Below are 17,764 nucleotides of genomic sequence, written 5' to 3' on the forward strand. Positions count from 1 at the left end.
GGGTCACAAAGAGTAGGACATGACTGAGTGACTGAACTGAACTGAACTGATACAATCCCAGAGCTTAATTGTACATCTTGGAAACTTGAAATCCTGAATCTATAGTCTATAATCTGTCTACCTCATTGAAGGAATTCTCAACTTTTTGATCTTTAGAACCTCCCTAGTCATTAGTAGACATTAGTGATGAATGATTAATAATATCTTGAAATATGGGTACTAAAGTTTCCTTTGTCAGAGGACTTGGGAATAGTTACTGGATGATTTAATAGGTATAAAATGCTTCCTGTAGAGTCTGGCACACAGGGCGCATTAAGTATTACTTGAAACTATTATTTTATTTTTGTATTATACACATCTGACCTAGGGATAGTGTGGAATAAAAGAGTCATAATGACATCTTAACCCTGAGTAGCTTCATGTGACACCTCACAGGAAGGCTTTGAGGATTTAATGAAATAGAGAATGTGAAAACTGCTTTGCAACCCTATAAATGTAGTCTGTTGTCCCTAAACCAATAATTAACTGTCAGGGTAACTCAGAATTTTGTCACCAGGATACATGACTCTAACTTCCCATCTGAATATCTCTCACTTGACAGATTACAGACTTCATGAAACACACTTCATGAAACTAAAGGAAAAGTATTTAAAAATCTCATTACATTATTAACTTTCTCAAAGTATTGCTTTACTCAGATAGCTGATTTTTGTTGTTACACTATGCCTCTTACCTTAAAAAAAAAAGTTTAAAGAATGTAGCCTCAGGATGTAAAATAATTTATAGTTATGAATAAGTCTCTGATGCTAAATTATAATAGAGAATTTTCTCCTGATCCAGTTTCCTGGACATAAAGGTTGCATTTGTAGCTAAATACAATTAAGTAAATCACTGATAACTGTCCAAAGTCTCATAAAAACATGATAAGCTCACTTGATAAAGAAAAATTCTTATAAGACAGATAATTAAAATTGAAAATAAAAAGTCAAATGCCCAGTTTGAATGAAGTAATTATGCAAGAAAATTTACATGCCCAAACAAATTTTTGAGTATGAGAAAACATATGTCATAGCTAAATTCTCTCAGTTTACACTTCAGGAAACTGACATGAAATTGTTTACATTTCTTGCTCAATTCTAAATTACAAAGATGGATTTTAATAAAACCAGCCTTCATAGTCCCCATGGGGATGAAACAATTATTCAGCTATAAAAATATACTTGAATCTGGAAAGGCTCTGTTGATAAGTCTTACAGTACTAGGTTTTGTCTGACTCCTTCTTTTGCTATTGTTACCTCAATATTTTTATTCTTCTTAATATTTCAGTACTGGCTTGTATTAATAGCATAGTGTTTTCATAAAACAACCATCTGATTCCTAGGCTTCAAGCCACATCTACTCTATCAGACACCTGCATATAGAAACCAATAAACTTTAATTGCTTCTTCAGCTAATATTTATGCAAAAAAAAGTATGAAAATCATTACTTTGGAGTATCTGAAACAGTCACTTCTTGGCATTTAATCCTACCAGTGGCTCAGCGATAAAGAATCTGCCTACAATGCAGGAGACCTGGGTTTGATCTCTGGATTGGGAAGATCCCCTGGAGGAGGGCATGGCAACCCACTCCCGCCTTCTTGCCTGGAGAATCCCATGGTCAGAAGAGCCTGGTGGGCTACAGTCCATAGGGTTGTAAGGAGTCAGACATGACTGAGTGACTGAACAACAACAACTACATCCTAAGGATGTAGTTATTGTCATCTTTATTATACAGAGCAGGAAATTCAGTTTCAGAAAGGTTGGGTTACTTGCTTAAGGTGATTACCTTTGTTTTGTAATATCACGAAAAGCAATTAAGTCACGTGCTGTCACATATTTTAAGTTATCACCTCTACCCAATTTACTGTAGCCAATCTTCTGTGACCAGATGCTTAACTGTGCACACTGCATAACTGCGTTTTGCAGTTTTGCAAAACCTTTCTACCTTCCCTGCCACTTCCCTGTCATAGGTGAAACAAACTGAAAATAATGGATCTGATTAACAAAAGCCATCCTGAAGAGTTTTTTCTACTAGGCTTTGCTGACCGTCCTTGGCTAGAGCTTCCTCTATTCATTATCCTGCTTATAACGTATCCCATGGCCATGATGGGAAACATAGCCATCATTCTGGTGTCCAAGTTAGACCCCCGTCTGCACAGCCCCATGTATTTCTTCCTCACCAACCTCTCCTTTTTTGGACATGTGCTACACCACAAGCACTGTCCCTCAGATGCTCTTTAACCTGGGAACGTCTAAGACAATCAGCTATATGGGGTGTGCATTTCAGCTTTATTTCTTCCACATAATGGGGGGCACAGAATGTCTGCTTTTGGCTGTTATGTCTTTTGATCGCTATGTGGCCATCTGCAAACCTCTACACTACACCTTCATCATGAATCGGCGCATCTGTGTCTTATTAGTGGCCACCGTGTGGCTGAGTGGAATGACCTATGCTGTCTCAGAGGCCACTCTTACATTACAGTTACCACTGTGTGGTCGCAATACCCTGGATCACTTGTTGTGTGAGATTCCTGTTTTGATAAAGACTGCCTGTGGTGCAAAGGTTGCTAATGAGCTCACACTCTCTGTGATATGCTTTTTTTTGTTAGCTGTACCACTATGCTTAATTCTTGTTTCCTATGCTTGTATTGGACATACTGTATTTAAGATTAAATCTTTGGGGGGAAGGAGAAAAGCCTTTGAGACGGGTTCCTCCCATCTCATTGTAGTTTTCTTGTTTTATGGTCCAGCCATTAGTATGTACCTTCAGCCCCCCTCCTCCACCTCAAGGGACCAACCCAAGTTCATGGCTCTGTTCTATGGAGTAGTAACTCCTACACTCAACCCTTTCATCTACACTCTGAGGAATAAAGATGTAAAAGGGGCACTGGGCAACCTCATGAGGAGCATTTTCACTTCCAAGTGAGTGTTGGCAGACATCAAATGAAATTATTTAACCATTAGGTTAGGTATATAGAGGTTTCTTTAATAACTCATTCTTGTCGCCCTTCCTCAGTTCATGTTAGATGTTCTTTTTGCAATATATGTCACATTCCTCATATTCTTCTAAAATGGTGTTAGGCAAGGGTGATACTTGGCTAATATGCACCAGTAACAGCACCTTTTATTTGTGTGAACTTTTAAAAATAGTTCTATTCTGGTGGGTAGATAATGAAATCATAACTGTGCTAAGTAGTAAAAGAAAAGAAGGCAATAATATAAATTATAAACTCATGTGTTCAAGCTAATCATCACAGCAAGCATTCACCAGTGAACTTCCTTGATTGAGTCACCTAAGAAACATCCCGACACTCTACAAGATTGGCCCCATCTAAAAGGGAACACGGCACCACTGTGAGGCACTCTACACCTTAAATCAACCATGAGTCTCATTAAGTTTATCAGCTTAGGTAGATGCTACTGCTTCTTTAAAAACACATTGCGACTCTTGTTTAACAAACAAGTGAACAGCGTTTTTATTTTGCCTAAAAAAATGTATCATTAAATATTGAAATAAATAAAATATATGTGAAACACATTGGTAAGTTTCTTAACATTCCTTTTAAATATCATAAGCATGAGCTTTCTGAATCAATGAGAGGAAAAGATACTGATATTAATAATGAACCACAAGGTAGAACCATATGGGGGTAGCCTGAAATGCCTTTTGAAACTGTGCAAGAATCATTATGAGAAAGAAACAATTTGTATTTCTAGGGTGGAAAGCAGCTTGATTACTTCAAACAATATAAGTATCTCTTTGATCCTCAAAATCTGTATCATTAAAAGTTAAAAGTGCTAAACTTAGTTCCAGGACTCACACCCGACTTAACACTTTGTCACAAAATTAGTTACATATTTTAAAGCAAATTAAATGCTTTTGTAATTATTCAGTATAGAATTAATATGATGAGAAATACAGCTTTGTAATGAAATTAACAAGCAAGAAAAATAACAGTGATGTGAACTCTTCTGGCATGTGTTCTGGTATGATCAAAATCTAAGCAAATTATTGGGTAGAAAATTGCATGCTATCCTGAACAAGAATCAGTTGGAACTCATATCTAATTTTTTATAAAGAACAGATCTTCTGGTACTTGGTCAAGTTCTTTAAATAGATTTTCGGTGTGTCTAGTTTGGAAAAATTCTAAATAACTTTAAAATTTGACTGATGGCTGAATGCCAAAAAAAAGTTTTAAAATTTTACACATACACAGAGAGAGAGAGAGCAATGAAATTTAAAATTTTGTGATGTTAAATGATATCTCTGATCATTTTTATTAAATATATCCTTTGTCTAACTTAGTCTTAAACACATAGGAATGTGGTAATATTTAGTTTGGAGGGCAAAACCCAGCAAAATTTGTGTCATAAGCTTTGCTATAGATACTGTTTTAGAGCTGTTTGGATTGCTTCCTTAAATTATCTACCACCTTCTAGGCCTGTAAACATGACTCATTTCAGAATTGTGAGTGTTTTCCAGGCTCTGAAATATCAGGACTTCCTAAAGAAAATGCACAAAAATTTTAAGGATAAAGAACACTGAGCAAAGTGGTAGTGGGAAAGCCACAGATACATGCTATTACTCTAGACTACTTCACAGTAGTCGTATATGTCCAATATATTCCAGCATGAAGAATATTCTCATTAGTCACTGAGAAGCTCTGTTGAAGGAAACACATTATATGTGAAGGTTAGAGTGTATTCTATACTTGATGTAAAAGCATAAGCAATCTCAAGATTGCCTTTTCAAGGAAGCTAATCAAAAAACTTTTCTTCTTTTCTCAGCCAAGCAAGTCTTTCCTGAAGAACAAAAGGAAGACAGCAAAGTATTGTAACCCCTAGTTATAAAAATGCAGACAAGTATTTGAGAAAGGCTTTAAGCGAGAAATCAAAAAGGTGTAACTATGATTTGCTTCACACTAGACGTGTCCTCAAATCTGCATAGCATAGTAACTGCAAAGCCTGCTTGGTTGCTTCAGATATTCTTCACTGCTTCTTGGGTTAAGCGGGTGTTCCATGTTCTTACCTACCAATACCTTGCCTATGATGACCATTACCTTATGAGCTATATAACATTTTTACAACTATTTTCATCTCCTTTATACTTCTCACTATTTTGAAAAATGAGAAATATAAGATGCTTATATGGCTGCATTATTTCAGAGACCTTCTTAATTGATTCATAAAACTTATTTTCTTACTATTGGTAATGGTATAATGAAGAATATAGACCAAAATTCCTCTCAATATTAACTACTTCCAAAAAAGAATAACAGTTTTGGAGAAATGATTTAAAGTATCTCATTATGTGTTTAATTAAACCAAAGAAAACAAATTTTTGATGCATTCTGCCTAAAAAACAAGAAATTAAAAGGTATGTTCTAGGAACTTCCCTGGGAGTCCCAAGGTTAAGACTCTATACTCTCAATGCAGGGGACCCAGGTTCAATTCCTAGTCAAAACTAAATCCCACATGCTTCAAATAAGAGTCCACATACCACAACTAAAGATCCCATGTGCTGCAACTAAGACCTAGCTCAGCCAAAATAAGCAAATAAATAAAATACTTTTTAAAAGATATATTCTACGTACTTTAAGACTATGAATATCATCTTTCCATAGGAACTATACCTGCTCTTTAAATCAATCCATATCTCATTTTCAATTAAGAAAAAGATACTTTTGTTTTATTAGGCTTGTGCCATTGGAAAAAAATCTAATATGGAATTCAATATTGATTTTATATAGTTATTTTCTCCACCAGAGAGTGATTGGTATTCAGGCAGTCTGTGTTTAATTTATATCTGCTACAATGAACTCTGTGACCTTGTGATAGTACATGCTCAATAAGTCCTGAGAGAGTAAGTAAATGAAAGAGTGGCCAATGAATGGATGGATGGATGAATCATTGATGAAGAGATGCTCCATTGTACCATTAATGTCACAAGGATACAGGCTCATTCTCACCCCACTAGTCTCTTTACTGCCTCTCTTACATCTCTGTTTCTGAGGGTGTAGATTAGAGGGTTGAGGCTAGGTGTGACAACAGTATAGAAGAGGGCAATGAATTTGCCCTGATCTTGAGAATTTCCTGATGGTGGCTGGAGGTATATGCACATGGCTGGGATGAAAAAAAGGGATACGACCATAAGATGGGCTCCACACGTCCCAAAGACTTTCTGGAGTCCAGTTGTTGACTGCATCCTCAGCACTGCCCGGGCAATGGCACCATAGGAGCTGAGAATGAGGATGAGAGGTATGAGAACAAAAATGGAGCTCATGACCATGAGGGTTAGCTCATTAGCACGGGTATCAACACATGATAGTCGAAGCAGTGCTGGAACTTCACAAAGGAAATGGTCCACTTGGCGATGTCCACACAGAGGTGCCCAAAATGTAAAAAAGGAATGAAGTGCTGAGTTTGTGAAGCCACTTACCCAACAAGCCACAGCCAACAGATGGCAAAAACGAGGGTGCATGAGGACAGTGTAATGCAAGGGTCTACACACAGCTGCATAACGGTCATAGGACATGACTACCAACAGCACACATTCAGTGGTTCCCAGTGCAAGGGAAAAATAAAGTTGAATCATGCAACCAGTATAAGAGATGGTTTTTTCTGGACCCCAGAGGTTGACCAGCAACTGAGGGATGAAGCTGGTAGAGTAGCAGAGATCCAGAAAAGAGAGGTTTGAGAGGAAGAAGTACATGGGAGTGTGGAGGTGGGAATCCAAGTATGACAAGATAATGATGAACAGGTTGCCTGTCAAAGTCATCAAGTAGAACATCAAGACAATCACAAAGAGAACTACTTCCAGATTAGGCCAATTAGAAAAACCCAGTAAAACAAAGTAGCCTTCAGAGCTTGCATTTATTTTTTCCATTATCATTCATTTCTTGTTACCTGATGAAAGAATCACATAGATTCAAAATAAAAGGAAAGTAAATGTCAAAGCAATCTTGAGGGGAAAGAACAGAACTGTAGGTATAACCATCCCAGGCCCCAGACTATACTATAAAGCTACAATAATCAAAATATCATGGTATTGGCACAAAGACATTTAGGTCAATGAAACAGAATACAGAGCCCAGAAATAAACCCACACCCATGGTCAATTAAGGAGGCAAGATATACAATGGAAAAATATAGTCTCTTCAGCAAGTGATGCTGAGAAAATTAGACAGTTACATGTAAAATAATAAAATTAGAACACTTAATCACACCATACACAAAAATAAACTCAAAATGGGTAAAAGACCTAAACATAACAATGGAAACCATAAAACTCCTAGAAGAGAACACAGGCCAAACACTCTTTGACATAAATTGCAGCAATATTTTCCTGGATCAATTCCCTAAGGTAAAAGAAATAAAAGCAAAAATAAATGAGAACTAACTAAACTTAAAACCTTTTCTATAGCAAAGGAAACCATTGACAAAATGATAATACAAGCTGTGGAATGGGAGAAAATTTTTGAAAATAATGCAACTCACAAAGGTTAATGTCCAACATGTACAAACGGTTCATACAACTCCACATCAAACAAACAATCAAAAAAAAAAAAAAAATGAATACAGGACTTAAAGGGACATTTTTCCCAAGACATACAAAATGGCTAAAAAGCACATAAAAAGATGCTTGATATCACAAGTTATTAGAGAAATAAAAATTAAAAAACAATGAGATAGCATATTACATCTGTCAGAATGTTTATTATCAAAAAGTCTACAAAAAACAAATGTTGAGGATGTGGGGAAAGGGGAACACGCCTAACTGTTGGTGGGAATGTAAGTTAGTGTATAAAGTAAGTTGGAGAACAGTAGGGAGGTTTCTCAAAAAACTAAAACTAAACCTACCATATGATCCAGCAGTTCCACTCCTGGTTATATATCTAGAAAAATGAAAACAATCATTCAAAAAAAGGCATCTCAGTGTTCATAGAAACACTATTTACAATAGCCAAAACATGGAAGCAATCCCCATGCCCATCAACAGATGATTGGATTAAGACAATATGGTGTATATACATATATATATAGCATCACTGACTCAATAGATATGAATTTGAGAAAGCTCCAGGAGATAATGGAGGACAGAGGAGCCTGACATGTTGAAGTTGATGGGATTGCAGATTCAGATATGACTGAGCAACTGAACAACAATACAATACAATGAAATGTTACTGAGCCTTAAAAAAAGACAAAATACTGCCATTTGCAGCAATGTGGATGGCCCTAAATTATGTTATGCTTAGTGAGGTAAGTCAGTAAAAGACAAGTACTGTATGATATCACTGATGTCAAATTTAAAAATTAATGCAAATTAATGTATTGCAAAAAAGAGAAAGACTCACAAGTATAAGAAACAAACTGTGGCTACCAAAGGGGAAAGGGAGGGAAGAGGAACAAATTAAGGGCTTGGGAGTAAAGAACTACTATTATAAAATAGGTAAGCAACAAGGATATACTCCATAGCATAATGAAGTATAATCTGCAATAATAATAAATCAGTATGCTGTATGCCTGAAACTAACAAAATATTATACTTAAATATACTTAAAATATACTTAAATAAAGAAAATGGGAAGTCTCCAAGAAATAAAGGGACACATGAGAAAGAAATGGAAGCCAATTTTAAGGGTCTATGACTCTTAAAGGGCCAGTTCTAAGACAATTGGGGTATTAAGAAAAACTATAACACTAATGAACCAGAGGAAATAAGAATCCACACTCATACTGATAAATTTAAAAGAATATATAAATAAAAGCTATTCCTGACATCAGTATCCTAACTAACCAATATAGAAGGAATAGTGAAGTTAGGAAGTTAAATGGATACTAAAAACTAGTGAATGAAAATATAATGAGAAATAGGATATTTACATAGATAATAGATGAGATAAATATTCCAGGCAGAATGTAAACTATTGCTCAATCTGGTTAAAAGGTTAATGGTAGTTATTTGTACCACTTTTGCAGAATTTATTTGTTTGATATTTTATCAAATTAAAAATTTATAAAGTAAATATAAAGTATTTTCACTTTTATATTTCATTCAGATATTTTCCCTGTTACAGAAAAATAACTTCTTAACAGTTGAATTCTCCCTCACCCCAGGGTGACATCTAGGTAAATAGTAACTTGAAAAATTCCTTACTTAGCTACAAAAGAAAATTCTTGTGGAACAATAATCTTTTTCAATAAATAGTTTTAGTTTTCTTTTCAGCATTTTCATGCCATTTCCATTTATGTGATTATAGAAAGCACAAAAATTACAATCCAAATAATCTTAAATATATAATAGATATGAGGATATGATGAACAATATCACATTTAGTTATAATTTCACAATACTTATACAGAACAAAAAACACTGAGCTTTAGTGAAATATTATTATAGAAAGAACTTTATCTTCTGATTTGCTCTCTTATACTCACAGCTTATTTCTAAATCAAAAACTAAAACACAATACAAATACAAAAAAAAAAAATGACACACACAGGCACATCAACTATGGATGGATACTCACAATACGAAGAAAGCTAAAAATCTTAGTTCACATGAATAGATCTGTGAAACAGGGAGAACAGTGGTAGAACGTATCTTAAAAGACATGTGAATATAACTGACTTGAAAAGAGAAATTTTGGGGAAAAGGAAGATATAAATTCACCAAGAGAGCAAAGAAGCAAGGGTGTGAGGTTGGAGGAAGATAGAAAAATGACTACTGGTGCTGAAAGTTGAAAAGTGTGCACATGTGTATCACAGGGTTGAGAACCTGAACACAGGGCCTCAAGGAAGTTTTGACATTACTTCTTTCCTCTGGGACAATAACTGAAACAATATATAAATTCTGCTCACAATTTATAGTGTCTACATATATTTTTATTCTCCAACATAGAGAATTCTGAATATTTACTGAAATCATTACATGGCTGTTTATCACTTATTATACTGTTCCTGCTGCTGCTGAGTCGCTTCAGTCGTGTCCAACTCTGTGCGACCCCATAGACAGCAGCCCACCAGGCTCCCCCATCCCTGGGATTCTCCAGGCAAGAACACTGGAGTGGGTTGCCATTTCCTTCTCCAATGCATGATAGTGAAAAGTGAAAGTGAAGTCACGCAGTCGTGTCTGACCCTCAGCGACCCCATGGACTGCAGCCTTCCAGGCTCCTCCGTCCATGGGATTTTTCCAGGCAGGAGTACTGGAGTGGGGTGCCATTGCCCCCTCCTTGGGGGTTTCTTAGTTGCTCACATTTTATAAGAGCAATTCTTGAAAAAGACGTTAGCAGTAGATAAATGGTTAACTTTCAGCAGGAAAGTCACAAACAGGTTGGCTCCAACGCTGTAAGACTGATTTGGACCCTAAAACTTAATCATTAGCTAGCTGTTACACTAATCTAAACTACTTTATACACCTCAGAAATCATATAGGATAATCAGACAGTATATGTTTTAAAAGAACTTTTTAATTAAGCCAATATATAATATAAAGAACTATTAAGTTATGGAAGGAGAGTAACTATAAAGATATAAATAGAGCTCTAAAACTTGGAAAGGAGCCTTCCTCCTCAAGGCTAAAGTTCAGACCTTACCAAAGACAGAATGGCTGCCGCCCAGTGGATCCTGAAGTTCACCATGACAGAATCAAAAGATAGCAATGGTCGAATAAATCATAAAGAATATTTCATTTAGAGATCACTACCACTTGTGGGATAATGGGAAAGTTCCAAAATTTTTCTGTATTTTCATAGAATGGGAGATACTGCATCATGAGAAATATAAACCCAAATGCTGTCATTGCTTCTTCTAAAGCTGATATAATTTTCTCCTTCTTCATACAGTTGCATAAATAACTTAGTACATTACTTCAAACAAAATAGCAGCTGTCAGATACATTTATCTGTTGTAAGACCCATCCTTCAACATTCTTACAGAAGTTTGAAAGGAATGAGATAAGAGACAAAAAAAAAATAATATCATATGTAAATAGAGAAACTGCAGGATGGTTAAACTAATGGTTTAATTTCTTCTTACCAGAGGAGGAGAAATAAAAACCTCATCAAAGTTATAAGCTATGGAATGAAATATCTCTTTTTTAAAAAATAAGACATGGAAGAAATAGTGAGGGACACAAGTCCCTTTTTCCCATCCCCATATAACTGGTCAGGTTATTTTTTTCTTACATTAGTCCTTCAACACTCTTATTTAGTGCTTAAGCAGTATTGAAACAACTCCTTTCTCTTCTGTCCTTCCTGTGACCGTCAACATTCCCTGTAGTTGTCTGCCTAATCTATGCCTCTTTATCATGTGGACCAGTCTGATCTCTGGTTTTCACCTCTTTGAAAATACCAACATAAATGGCTGCCTACATCATATGTTCTAAACTACTACATCAATATATGAAAGCAGAGTCTGAAAATTACTATGATTATCATTGCTACACAAGAGAGAGTCTTGAGTCTACCAAAAAGATATGGTTTTAGCAGGAAGGAAGAACTCACTAGAGCATTCATTCTGTCAGGGGATGGACTCCTTTTCATAGAGCAAGTGGTGCCCTTATGGAAACAAAAGAATAATGTGACATGCTTTCCTTAACTGGGGCCACTGGGAGGGTAAACCCCCAAGCAGCAATTAATGCCCTTCAAGGAGTTGTTCTAGTTAGAATTTTCTGAGGAATCCTTCAACATGATACACAGTTGCACTAAAAAAACAATGACTCTAGACCGATCATCACTGATAAACACGCATTAAGCTGTGTTTATAGGTAACGGAATGCATTATCCTGAAATTTCTTTTGCAATTCCTCATCATGCTAAAGGCCACATTTCAAGGATAACTTGTCAGAATTATTCTAACTGAGGGAGGAAGGAAGCATAAGTCATTTAAAAAATGGAATACATAAAGATGAAACTGTACATCCTTGCCATGTTAATTGTCTCTGCCTGACATCTCTAAAATTCAGGGCCAAGTTCAGCCCTCAAAAGTATTGAAAGTAATCTTTGAAAACTATAACTCAGAAAGCAATGACCAAAACTCTGAAAACTTAACAAAACTATTTAATATTTCCAAAATATTTTTATCAATAATTTCCCTAGATGTCTTGTCAAGAGTTTTGCCATAATATATATAAACAAATAAAATTACCTGTGATTGCTAGCCTACATCCAATAATTGACTTGTTACTATAAAAAGAGTATATAAAGAGTTTATGGATTAATAAATATGTTTAATTTGTTATATTGTTTCCAGCTAATATATTCCATCTGTAGAAAAAAATTTGGTTTGGAAGTCATATAATAGTACTACATTTTTAAAAGTATAATTTTAAGAGAGCAATTAAGTATTTTTCTTTCTATTTAAGAGAGGTACCAGAAAATAGTCTTTATGTTTCAGTGATCTTGACTGTTGTAAGGACTCAATAAGAAAAAGATTTTAAGTTTTCAGCAGTACTTAGTACATAATTATTCAATACATCTTAGCTATTATTATCATCAGAGTGAAGTTTAATTTGAACTGATATTTTAACACATGATTCTACCTTATTTTCTTGTTATTCTTTATTTTGGATATTTAAAATATTACACATAGAACATCTATCTTCCCACAACTCAGAATTATCAATTATGATTTTTATATATTTAAATCAAGCATATTTTAGCACACAAAATATCATAAATAAAATCCATATCCCTTTTAATTACCACTCTTTGACCCAAAACCCAACCCAGAGACAACCATTATCATGAATTTGGCATGTATCATTCCAGTTCACCTCAATATATATTAAATAATAATGAATATTTACATATTAATATCACTAAATAGTTATATATTCATGCTCTAAATTTTATTTTGAGGAGGAAGAATTTAAAGAGCAATCCAACACTAGCAGTAAAATTGAGTTATTTAAACCTGGGAAATATCTGACAACCAGGACTATAGCATTTTCATACCAAGTTCCGATATTCCTCATGCTGTGGTTGCTAGACTTGTAGAATATTTAGCTTCTGCCAATCTATTGGGTGCTAGCAATTGTGAAATTCTTATGTGCAATATTATAAACTTATTGTAAATATACAAATGGTATAAAATAATTTAATTAAAGCAGAGTATTTCTAAAACAGCAGCTCTCAGCTTCTTTCTTTTCCCCCAACACACTTGAGAGATGAAACACCCTGAAAGTATGTGACTTTCAAAGCACTTGATAGAAGAAATATGGATTCTGCCTTTTGGTTATTTTCAGAGTCCATACTCACTCCCAATTATATAAAATCCATGCAAAATATTTTAAGTATCAGATTGTCATGGACCATAAGGCACAAGTCATATATGAGGGATGAAAATGGACAAATGACATTAATTCATTTCTCTACGCTTCTGGCAAGTTGAGTTACATGAGAAGAAAGTGAATTAGAATACTTTATAAACTATTAAAGTATCCTGGAGAGAATTTCACTTGGAGTTAAGTTATGGGCACTGATAATTATTACTGGATATGATTTACTTCTATTCCCATGTTTTTAATCTTTATAAGCTGTCAGAAAAATTACACACTGCAAGTGTGAGAACACACCAGTAATGTATAATATGATAACACCACTGAGGTTGGGATTGAACAGGGTTACTACAATGCCAGAAGAAGCTGTTTATCCTCATTTAATCAGTATCAGTTCAGTCACTCAGTCATGTCCGACTCTTTGCAACACCACGGACTGCAGCACGCCAGGCTTCCCTTTCCATCACCAACTCCCGGAGCTTATTCAAACTCATGTCCATTGAGTCGGTGATGCCATCCAACCATCTCATCCTCTGTCACTCCCTTCTTTCACCTTCAATCTTCCCAGCATCAGGGTCTTTTCCAATGAGTCAGTTCTTCACATCAGGTGGCCAAAGTATTGGAGTTTCAACTTCAGCATCAGTCTCTCCAATGAATATTCAGGACTGATTTCCTTTAGGATTGACTAGTTGGATCTCCTTGCAGTCCAAGGGACTCTCAAGAGTCTTCTCCAAAACCACAGTTCAAAAGTATCAGTTCTTCCACACTCAGCTTTCTTTATGGTCCAACTCTCATATCCACTCATGACTATTGGAGAAATCATAGCTTTGACTAGATGGACCTTTGCTGGCAAAGTAACATCTTTTTTTGTTTGTTTGTTTTAACTGATTTATTTTTTTATTGAAGTATAATTGCTTTACAGAATTGTGCTGTTTTCTGTCAAACCTCAACATGAATCAGCCATAGGTATACATATATCCCCTCCCTTTGGAAATTCCCTCCCATTACCCTTCCCATCCCACCCCACTAGGTTGATACAGATCCTCTGTTTGAGTCTCCTGAGCCATACAGCAAATTCCCATTGGCTATCTATTTTACATATGGTAATGTAAGTTTCCATGTTATTTTTTTCATACATCTCACCCTCTCCCCCCATAAGTCTGTTCTCTATGTCTGTTTCTCTGCTGTTGCCCTGTAAATAAATTCTTCATGGAGTGAGTCAGAAAGAGAAAGATAAATACTGTATTCTAACACAGTAATACATCTTGGTTTTTTAATATGCTGTCTAGGTTGGTCGTAGCTTTTCTTCCAAGAAGCAAGCATTTTTTAATTTTCATGGCTGCAGTCATCATCTGCAGTGATTTTTGGAGCCCAAGAAAATAAAGTCTGCCATTGTTTCCCTTGTTTTCCCATCTATTTGCCATAAAGTGCTGGGACCAGATGCCATGATCTTAGTTTTTTGAATGTTGAGTTTTAAGTCAGCTTTTTCACTCTTTTTCACTTTCATCAAGAAGTTCTTTAGTTCCTCTTCACTTTGTTTCTTTTTTTTTTTTCCTCTTCACTTTCTGCCATAAGGGTGGTGTCATCTGCATATCTGAGATTATTGATATTTCTCCCAGCAATCTTGTTTCCAGCTTATGCTTCATCCAGTCCAGCATTTCTCATGATGTACTCTGCATATAAGTTAAATAAGCAAGGTGGACAATATACAGCCTTGATGTGCTCCTTTCCCAATTTGGAGCCATTGATTTGGTCCATTGTTCCATGTCCAGTTCTAACTGTTGCTTCTTGACCTGCATACAGATTTCTCAGGAGGCAGGTAAAGTGGTCTGGTATTCCCATCTCTTTCAGAATTTTCCACAGCTTGTTGTGATCCACACAGTCAAAGGCTTCAGCATAGTCAATGAGGCAGAAGTAGATGTTTTTCTGGAACTCTCTTGCTTTTTTGATGATCCAGCGGATGTTAAATTTGATCTCTGGTTCCTCTGCCTTTTCTAAATCCAGCTTGAACATCTGGAAGTTCTCGGTTCACTTACTTTTAAAGCCTAGCTTGGAGAATTTTGAGCATTACTTTGCTACCATGTGAGATGAGTATAACTGTGTGATAGTTTGAACACTCTTTGGCATTGCCTTTCTTTGGGATTGGAATGAAAACTGACTGTTTTCAGTCCTGCGGCCACTGCTGAGTTTTCCAAATATGCTGGCATATTGAGTGCAGCACTTTCACAGCATGATCTTTTAGGATTTGAAATAACTCAGCTGGAATTCCATTTCCTCCACTCCACTAGAGCTCTGTGACAACCTAGAGGGGAGGGATGGTGAGGGAGATGGAAGGAAGATTCAAGAAGGAGGGGACATGTATACCTATGGCTAATTCATGTTGATGTATGACAGAAACTATCACAATATTGTAAAGTAATTATACTCCAATTAAAAATAATTTTTTAAAAAAATTCAAAATGTGTGAGATGCAGCTAAATCAGTGCTGAGAGGAAAATTTATAGCTTTAAATGTTTTATGTTTAAAATAAAGGGAGGGAGGAGCTAAAATGGTGGAGGAATAGGACAGGGAGACCACTTTCTCCCCCACAAATTCATCAAAAGAACATTTAAACGCCAAGTAAATTCCACAAAACAACTTCTGAATGCCGGCAGAGGACATCAGGCACCCAGAAAATCAACCCGTTGTCTTTGAAAGGAGGTAGGAAAAAATATAAAAGACAAAAAAAGAGATAAAAGAGGGAGGGACGGAGCTCCGTCCTGGGAAGGGAGTCTTAAAAAGAGAGAAGTTTCCAAACTCCAGGAAACACTCTCACTGCCGAGTCTATGCCGAGCCTTGGAAGCACAGAGGGCAACATAACAGGGAGGGAAAATAAATAAACAATTAAAACCCACAGATTAGGAGCCCAACGGTAACTCCCCCAGCGGAGAAGCAGCACAGACGCCTGCACCTGCCACTAGCAAGCGGGGGCTGGGCAGGGAGGCGGGGGCTGCATCGCTTAGAGTAAGGATCTGGCCTGAATGCCCCGAGCGCTATCTGAGCAAACTAATTTGGGCTAGCAAACCAGACTGTGGGATAGCTACCACGCGAAAAGCCAGCCCTAACCTAAGACACCGCCAGGCCCGCGCACGGAACAAAGGACTGAACAGAGATAGCTGGCTGCAGACCATCCCCCTCCGGTGACAGGCAGCCAGAGCCAGAAGGGGGCAATCGCAGCCCCCATAGAGACCTTATCTACAAAACTGTAAGTAGGCATCTTTGCTAACTAAGACTTCTTGGGGCTCTGGACGGTCAACATCTGCCTGAGAAGGTGCGCCGGTTGTACACCTAGAAAACCGAGCGGCGGGGAGGCGGTAAGTCGCAGCAGCCGCGCTCCCCAAACACCTCATCACCTGAGCTGCTGGGACCTGGGAAGGGCACAAAACGCAGGCCCAACGGAGTCTGTGCCTCTGAGGACTACCCGAGTGCCTGAACCTGAGCGGCTTTGACCTGGGAGGTGCAGGCAGCCCAGGGCCGGCCTCTGATGGTTCCCGGCAGAGCAACCTAGAGCCTGAGCAGTGTAGGCAGGGAGGCTACACACGCTGTGAGCGGGAGCAGGCCCGGTGTGGCTGAGGCATTGCGAGCACTGGCCAGTGTTAATTGTTTGCAGCGTCCCTCCCTCCCCACAGCGCGACTGAACAAGTGAGCCTAAAAAACAAAAAAAGTGTCCACCACCACCCCCTTTGTATCAGGGCAGAAATCAGACACTGAAGAGACCAGCAAACAGAAGAAGCTATAACAGAGGGAACCGCCTTGGAAGCGACAGGCAATAGATTAAAACCCTGTCGTTAGTACCGACTACATAGGAAGGGGCCTATAGATCTTGAGAAATATAAGCCGGACCAAGGAACTAGCCAAAAATGAACTGACCCCACAATACCCAAATAACACCAGAGAAAGTCCAAGATATATTTTTACTATTTTTATGATCATTCTTTCTTTTTTTTTAATTTAAAAAAAAAATTTTTAAGACTTCTATTACTCCTTTAATTTTCACTATTATAACCTACTATTACTTTGCAAAAAAAAAAAAACCCTATTTTTTTAAGCAAACTTCATATATATATATTTTATAATTTTTGTGGCCTTGTTTTTTTTTCTTTTTCTTTTTCTCTTTCTTTTTTTTTCTTCTTTTCTTTAAAATTGTACTATTGAAATTCCAAACTCTACTCTAGATTTTTAATTTTAGCTTTTTGGTATTTGTTATTAATTTTGTACCTATATTTTTTTTATATAATTCTTGTGAATTTTTTTTTCTCTCTTTCTTTCTCTTCTTCTTTTCTTTAACATTGTATTTCTGAAATTCCAAACTCTACTCTAGATTTTTAATTTATGCTTTTTGGTATTTGTTATCAATTTTGTACCTATATTTTCTTTATAATTTTTGTGACTTTGTTTGTTTTT

At 36.6% G+C, this 17,764-nt stretch overlaps 2 pseudogenes across 2 annotated transcripts in view; one reads left to right on the forward strand and one right to left on the reverse strand.

Annotated features, from left to right (window-relative positions):
• Positions 1 to 1,945: 1,945 nt before the first annotated feature.
• LOC147347260 (olfactory receptor 2B11-like) lies at positions 1,946 to 2,965 on the forward strand (annotated as a pseudogene). Its single transcript, XR_015152209.1, has one exon. The product of XR_015152209.1 is annotated as an olfactory receptor 2B11-like (transcript).
• A 2,839-nt stretch (positions 2,966 to 5,804) lies between these two features.
• Positions 5,805 to 17,764, reverse strand: part of LOC147347261 (olfactory receptor 2J3-like) — a 148,439-nt pseudogene continuing 136,479 nt past the window's right edge. The window contains exon 4 of the transcript XR_015152211.1: positions 5,805 to 7,934. The product of XR_015152211.1 is annotated as an olfactory receptor 2J3-like (transcript). The remainder of the gene's footprint in view (positions 7,935 to 17,764) is intronic.

This window comes from Bos grunniens, chromosome 23, assembly GCF_055505025.1.
Source record: "Bos grunniens cultivar Pamir isolate PY7600 chromosome 23, Bosgru_T2T1.0, whole genome shotgun sequence".
NCBI lineage: Eukaryota > Metazoa > Chordata > Mammalia > Artiodactyla > Bovidae > Bos > Bos grunniens.